The sequence below is a fragment of the Pelobates fuscus genome, chromosome 2 (genome assembly GCF_036172605.1).
Source record: "Pelobates fuscus isolate aPelFus1 chromosome 2, aPelFus1.pri, whole genome shotgun sequence".
In the NCBI taxonomy this organism is placed as follows: domain Eukaryota; kingdom Metazoa; phylum Chordata; class Amphibia; order Anura; family Pelobatidae; genus Pelobates; species Pelobates fuscus.
Genome location: NC_086318.1, coordinates 251470401 through 251477955, shown reverse-complemented (window position 1 = coordinate 251477955; position 7555 = coordinate 251470401).

Here is a 7555-nt window from a genome sequence, read left to right as displayed (position 1 = left end):
CCCCACCCTCCCCGCTTGTTCTTCAGAAGGAAAGGTTCCCAGGACTCCGATGCGCTGTACCTTCTCTGTAGGTGGACATGTTCTATAGCTTATTAGTGTCAAGATGAATGCCTAAGAAGGTCAGTTTGTGAAAGTGGAACCCATAGTGAGGAAAAGTGCCATCGTCTTGTGAATACTAACCAGAGCGGAGTGAGGGCGTTCTATCATGAGGAAGTTATCTAAGATAACCGGTGACTGCAGGACATTCGCTAATATTGAGTGTTAGTCAACATAGTGTGTTAGAAAATAAGATAAACAGCTTGGGGTTACTCTTTGCTCTAAAAGTTACACGTGTGGGAAATTCATGACAATCCCTCCATAAAATGCCATGAACATGCCCTTGGGATGGCTGAATAGGTAGAAGCTTGGAGGCATAGGAAATGTCTGTCTTGCCCACCCAAGCTCTGGTCAACCCCTTTGGCATAGTGCTGGGAGAATTCCTTAGAGGAAATCAATGAGTTGAGGCTAGGGGTGGGTAATTAATATGGTTGAATACCTTCTTAAGCAACGTGATTGAGTTGCGGGGTCTATTAATGCAGACAGAAGGTTTTGACACTCGTGAATACCGGACAGGAGTGTGACCAGACCTGTGTGGAACTGGTGTGTGGAAACCTTGATGTAGAAGTCGACTGAGTGACAGAAAGGCTGTGCTTAGAGGTAAAACTCCAGGTTGTCGATGCAAACCTTCTCTATGGTGAGGAGAAGTAGAGCCACTTACATCACAAAAGTCTGAAGGCTAGGATGAATTCTGGGATAGTGAGTTTCTGATTGAGTCTGGGATTCTGGTGTATAGAACGACGTACAGATCATCGTAGTAGTAAGACTTGTACTCTAAGACATCGTGGGAGGCAATCAGTAAGGAGACTAAATTAACCTTTCCAGATGTCTTTGCGTATGGTCAGGGACACAAAGTATGAGGGAGTAATAATGTAAACCGATGTGCTAAGGGAGGGATTTGAAAGGATAACATAACCATGAGAGGGATTTGGGAGTCCTGTGGCTGGGGATGTGCATCAGTGCCTGTGGAGATTCCAGTCTCTGTAGTCCATCGTTGATGTTATGTATGGAGGCAAGTAGAGTGGATATCAACGGTTTGACTTCATGTGATTTGGACTAGTGGGCAGGGGCCACTGAAAGGTGTGGCAAGAACGTTGGCCTCTTGGGGACTGTAAAAAGAGTCAATATAAGAGGCCATGCTGGGTGAGGCCCTAACTCGTAACCTGGAGAGGTTGATGTGAGGCGTTAGCTATGTGTTGGGCCGAGGGGCGTGTACCTCCATATGCGGATGTAGATGGGTGTTGGCCTCACGGAACTGATAATGATGAGGCTAGTTACTGGCATAGCTGGGTACCAGGCCGATAGCTGACATAGTGGATCCGAGAATGGGACGGGTAATGGGTAGTAGCAAGGTGGGTAAACATACCTTGCTTGGGGTAGAATGTGGTTTCCTTGCCAGAGGAATGAGATATTGGAGAACCTAAAGGGAAATGATGGTGGGAGGCAAGTTGGAACTGGAATTGGGCTTGACTTACTGTGAACGAAATACGCCTGTATAAATCGGGGTGGTTGTTCTTGAGGCTGGTCTATGAATAGGTAACCTGAGGACATAGTTGTTAGAATCCTGACCCTACGATGGTGGGTACAAGATTCATAGGACATAAATCAAATATCCCTATAAGTGAGTAGGGTGAGGATCCTAGGCCATTACCAGAGACCATGGGGAGTGTTTAACCAATACTGCGACAATAATGGGGGATAGGCAGAGTCATGAGTGACCGCTAATTGGTCCTGTGACTTCTTAAGCTAAAATACATATAGGGGGATATGGAATACCAAGCTATGATGGCAGTTTTGAGCTATCCCGGTAGGACTTAGAATATTTAATTATGGTCGTGCCAGCATGGGAAGGAGGGTGTATGTGTGGGGAATTAAGGATCCCCGGGCGTGGGCCTGTGTACGGCCTGGCAAAGGAATTGCGTGCCAGCGTTGGCTGATGTAACATAGAACAGTTAGAGTGGAGTTGCTGTAGGTTTAGTGATACAAGGGTCGGTTAGGATGATGAACTTGCTTGAGTAGAATATAGCAGCAATGAGTAAATAACCTTTGCATAATACGTGAATATTTTGACGTAGAGTCAGGGGGAACATATGATGGTATGGTAAAGCCTGGTACACTAGGGTTTGTCCCAGGGAACATGACGATACATATGAACATAGGAGTGTGGCGTGTTACAAAAAAGGTTTAGCGAATAGGTGATCGTCCTCCAAATAAGTAATATACCTATCGTGGGAGCAAGTATACAGATTGGCCATAACACATGGTAACAAATGTTACCAGCGAGAACGAACAGCCAGTTCTGGAGAGGAGGTGAGTAGTCTCTGACTGCGTGTGGCTGGAACAGCGTGATGGGAGTTGTTGGAGCAGGGAAAACTTGGTCCGATCAGCGTGGGAGTCAATGACCGCATGTGGCTGGAACAGCGTGATGGGAGTTGTTGGAGCTGGGAGAACTTGGTCCGATCGGCGTGGGAGTCTGACCGCATGTGGCTGGAACAGCATGATGGGAGTTGTTGGAGCTGGGAGAACTTGGTCCGATCGGCGTGGGAGTCTGACCGCATGTGGCTGGAACAGCGTGATGGGAGTTGTTGGAGCAGGGAGAACTTGTCCAATCGGCTTGGGAGACTTTGACCGCATGTGGCTGGAACAGCGTGATGGGAGTTGTTGGACCAGGGAGAACTTGGTCCAATCATCGTGGGAGTCTCTTACTGCATGTGGCTGGAACAGCATGATGGGAGTTGTTGGAGCAGAGAGAACTTGGTACGATCGTCCTGGGAGTCTCTGACCGCATGCGGCTGGAACAGCGTGATGGGAGTTGTTGGAGCAGGGAGAACTTGGACCAATCAGCGTGGGAGTCTCTGACCGCATGTGGCTGGAACAGCAGGATGGGAGTTGTTGGAGCAGGGAAAAACTTGGTCCGATCGGCATGGGAGCCACAGTAGGCCCAGACCAGCTTGTTTGGAGTTTTAGGCAGTCTGTGTTGATGACCTTTGAACCGGAAGTAGTCATGAACCAGGCAGCATCAGCCCTGTGGTGTAGGGGGCTTGAGTTTAAATAGCCGGGTAACCCCTCCCACAACTTCAGGCTACGCCTTCCAATATACGGTATATATATTTAGACGTCCTATTCACAAAAACGGGGACATCTAGTTCACATGGGACAAGTTGCAGTGCCCTCAAGTTTATAAGCGCCCTTCCGTCACTGTACCCTCCTCTGCCCATTTGTTACTGGCAAAACTAATATTTTGTTATTTAGGGAAAAAACAGAACAGGAAAAATGTAAAAACCGAAGGGAACTGATAAACATAGAACGTTAGCTTTTATAGACGGGCATCAAGTTACCCACTGTTAAATTTCTTGCACATAGTCCCTTGCGTTGTATTTGGTTCCAGGCTCCACCTCATTACAGGGATTGGGGGAGGTCCTAGGACCCCCCTGACTCACGACTTACAACTTATAATTTATTGCTGCATGCCTATATATCGCTTCATGGTGCCGAGTGTTATTTGGCCTGTATCACCCCGGTTGCCGGACATAGTGGAGGAGCAGTTGGCAAGTGGGGGGATGGGTGCCCTGCCACCCCCCCCTGTTTTTTCCTTTTTTCGTTTTCGCTTTATACTCCTCCGCATCGCGGGGCTCCCCTTATGGGGGGCGCGGCGACCCACGGGAAGCGGGTGGCGCCTCATCCATACTCGGGCCCCATACTGTGGCTGACCTTGCAGCTTTATTACTGCACTTACACTTCATGCTTGGTACCCATGACTTGACGTATACGTCTCTCACTGTTTAGCGCTCCGTCCTACTGGGGTTCACATTTGCTTGTATGTATTATTTGTGGTGGGATCCCTGTACATGCAGTTCCACTGTGGACGCTACGGGGTCGCAGACAGGTGGAGGAGCGTGGTGGATCTCCCTAGGGGAGATAATTTTGGCCTTTAGTTTAGGGGCTCACCACTTAAGATCTGACCCGTCCTGACTTACCCTAGGCACCAAACGGACGGAGGGCTGATACCGCTCCGGGGACCTCACTGACGAGACGTAGAACGGTGACCGATCGGAGACACACAGTGGTAGACTTCCCATTTCTCACGGACCTATAACTGGTGGGGGCCCCACTTAGGTCTACTCGGGTCTATGTAGGTCTTAGCGGGCGCGCTAGAGTGGGAGCTCAGGGATCCTCGCCCCCTTATCGCGTTGATCGTGGTGGGAGACGAGGGAACACGCTACCCACAAAACACTGGCTACTGGTGAGTTTAGTGCTTCTTTGCATCCAAATGGGCTTGGATGCCTTGGTTCTCTACTCCCTTTTCTTCTTTCCTTTTTCTTTTACTTTGTTCTTTCCTCGAGAGGTGCGGGGCTGGGGGGCTGGGGGCGCGGGGGGATCTTGGCGGGACTGCGGGATTCGGGGGGGGGCGGGCTTCCGAAGGTCCCAGAGTTCAGCAGCAGGGATGTCTGTGATCCGTTATGACACTTAAAATCACTACTTTGAACGTCAAGGGGCTCAACTCTCCCAGGAAGCGTCGCCTATTGTTTAAGGAACTCAAGCGGCTACATACGGTCGTAGCATTTATTCAGGAAACACACCTCCCCAGGCAGGCCAAGTTCGGACTGAAGGACCATGTCTTCAAAGGTTCCTATGAAGCCAGGTCACTCCGTAAACGTAATGGGGTGGCCATCCTTGTCAGAGCCAGCTGCTCCTTCCGGAAAACGGCCCAAGAATCAGACCCGGAAGGGCGGTATATTATAGTCTCGGGCATTTTGCACTCACATACGATTCACCTCATCAATGTGTATGCCCCAAACCAACCGGACTTGACCTACTGGCAGAACCTCCAGAGGAAAATTGCGGCGTTGCCCCACGGTATGGTTTATGTTGGAGGGGATTTCAATGCCACTCCGAATCCGGCAGTAGACAGGAGCACGAAAGGATGGTACCCCAAGATCCCAGGGCCGAGGGGGTCAAGACCGGTTGCTCAATCGTTTTTTGATGGACTCGGGCCTAGTGGATGTCTGGCGCGCCCATCACCCGGGGGCCAGGGATTACACGTTTTACTCAGCGCCACATGGCACGTATTCACGGATCGATCTTTTCTTAGCCAACGCAGTGGGTATGCCCCGGATAATCGACTCGAAAGTCGGTAGTATCTCCTGGTCGGACCACGCCGACGTGACCATCACTTTGGGCAGCCTCTGCGTGGCCTCTCCGTGGAACTGGAGGTTAAACACGTCCTTGTTACAGGACCCTGCCTTGAAGGAACAGATCCGCCTGGAAATCCTCGAATACTTTGATACGAACGATACCCCAGATGTCACTGCGTGCACAATCTGGGCGGCCCACAAAGCAGTCATCAGGGGATCCCTCATAAAGCTGGCAACCAGGCGAAAGAAACTGAAACACCTTCGATTGGAAAATCTGCTGGAACGGCTGAGGACCCTAGAACTAAAACACCAATCGGCCCCTGATACGGTGACATACGAACGATTGGAGGTGGTTAGGAGAGATATCAGGACTCTGCTGTTAGACGATGCGGCACGCTCCATGGTATGGTCGCGGCGGTCTTTTTACGAAAAGTCCAACAAAATGGACTCGCTCCTTGCCAGGATGCTACGCCCCAGACAGGAACGCTCTCATATAACAGCCATAAGACACCCAGATGGCACGACCAGGACGAGGCCCGATGAGATCGCTCGGGTGTTTGAAAACTTCTATAAGCAATTATATAACCATACGCCGGATCAGCAGACGAATGCAGAGAGTGAGGAAAGGGCCATACTCGAATACCTCGATAAACTCGGAATGACTAAACTCAGGAGGGAGGCGGTGGGCACTTTGGCGGCTGATATCTCCGAGGAGGAAGTTAGTAAAGCCATTTCTACCCTGAAAGGCAAAAAGGCACCGGGACCTGATGGTTTCGATGGCTCTTACTATAAAATATTTAAGGAAGAATTGGTACCTCCACTGACCAGGCTCTTTACAGATCTCAGGCAGGGAGGTAGGCTGGATCCAACCATGGCCCTCGCGACAATAGTACTGATACCTAAACCCGATAAGGACACACTCGCACCGGAAAATTACAGGCCTATCTCGCTGATCAACCACGACCTTAAGATCTTGGCGAAAGTACTAGCAGACTGAATCCATTACTGACCTCCCTGGTACACGCCGACCAAGTGGGCTTCATCCCGGATAGGCAACTGTTCGAGAACACGCGGAGAAATATCGACCTGATCTGGCAGCAAGTGACCTCGAAAACGCCAACGCTGGTGGTCGCTATCGACGCAGAAAAGGCTTTTGATAGGGTGCGATGGCAATTTCTGTTTACGGTGCTGAAACACCTGGGATTCCCGGACGAATTCATACTAACCACGAGGGCCATGTACTACAGCGCTCAGGCACAAGTGCGGATCGCAGGAGCCCCTATGACGCCATTTCGACTGTTTAATGGGACAAGACAGGGTTGCCCACTCTCCCCCCTCCTGTTTGTACTAGCACTCGAACCACTGCTCCAAGCCATAAGGCAACACCCGGATATACAGGGAGTGAGGGTGGGAGACAGCGCATTCACCGTTTCGATGTCCTCCTTACCGTTACCAATCCTCTGGATTCAATGGCCGCTTTACAAGACGTCATTAGAGAGTACAGCGCGACGTCGGGTTACAAGGCCAACATGGGCAAGACCAGTGCGATGCCAATCCATTTGCCAGATGCCACCGTTCGCCGCATTCGAGAGACCTACGGCCTCAAAATAGAAAGAGACGCCCTGAAGTACTTGGGGATACAACTTACGGCCGATCCCTTACGCCTTTACCCAGCTAATTACGACCCCATGATTCGCGTACTGACCGGTGACCTGGAGAAGTGGACAGACAAGCCTATCTCTTGGATTGGACGGATCAACTCGGTTAAAACACCCTCCCTCGCATCCTGTTCCTATTCCAAGCTCTGCCAATCAGAGTAACGAGAACCCAACTGATACCGCTACAGAGATCAATCGGCACTTTTATATGGCAGAATAGGAGACACAGGATATCTCGTCAAGTCCTCTTCAGACGTAAGGATCGAGGGGGATTGGGCCTACCAAACGTCTACTTTTACTACCTGGCAGCCCAGCTGACACAGGTTGCGATGTGGCACTCGTCGACAGGGGAGAGGAGGTGGGTGGAGTTAGAACCCAAGATGACGGGGAGAGACGTCCCCCACCTTACCATGTGGGTCCCGAAGAAATACAGACCCCCGACATGGGCACTTTGCCCGTCCATACAGAATTCGCTCCGCAATTGGGACGAGAATAACTGCAAATACGGGCTGTCATTTTCCCCCTCCCCCTTGACCCCGATTCTCCGGAATAGGGAATTTCCACCGGGAATGGCTCCTCGAGATTTTCGGAACTGGAGGGATTAGGGCTAAGGCGGATTTACCAACTTTACCACAACGGGCAAATAATCCTGTTTGACGACCTTCG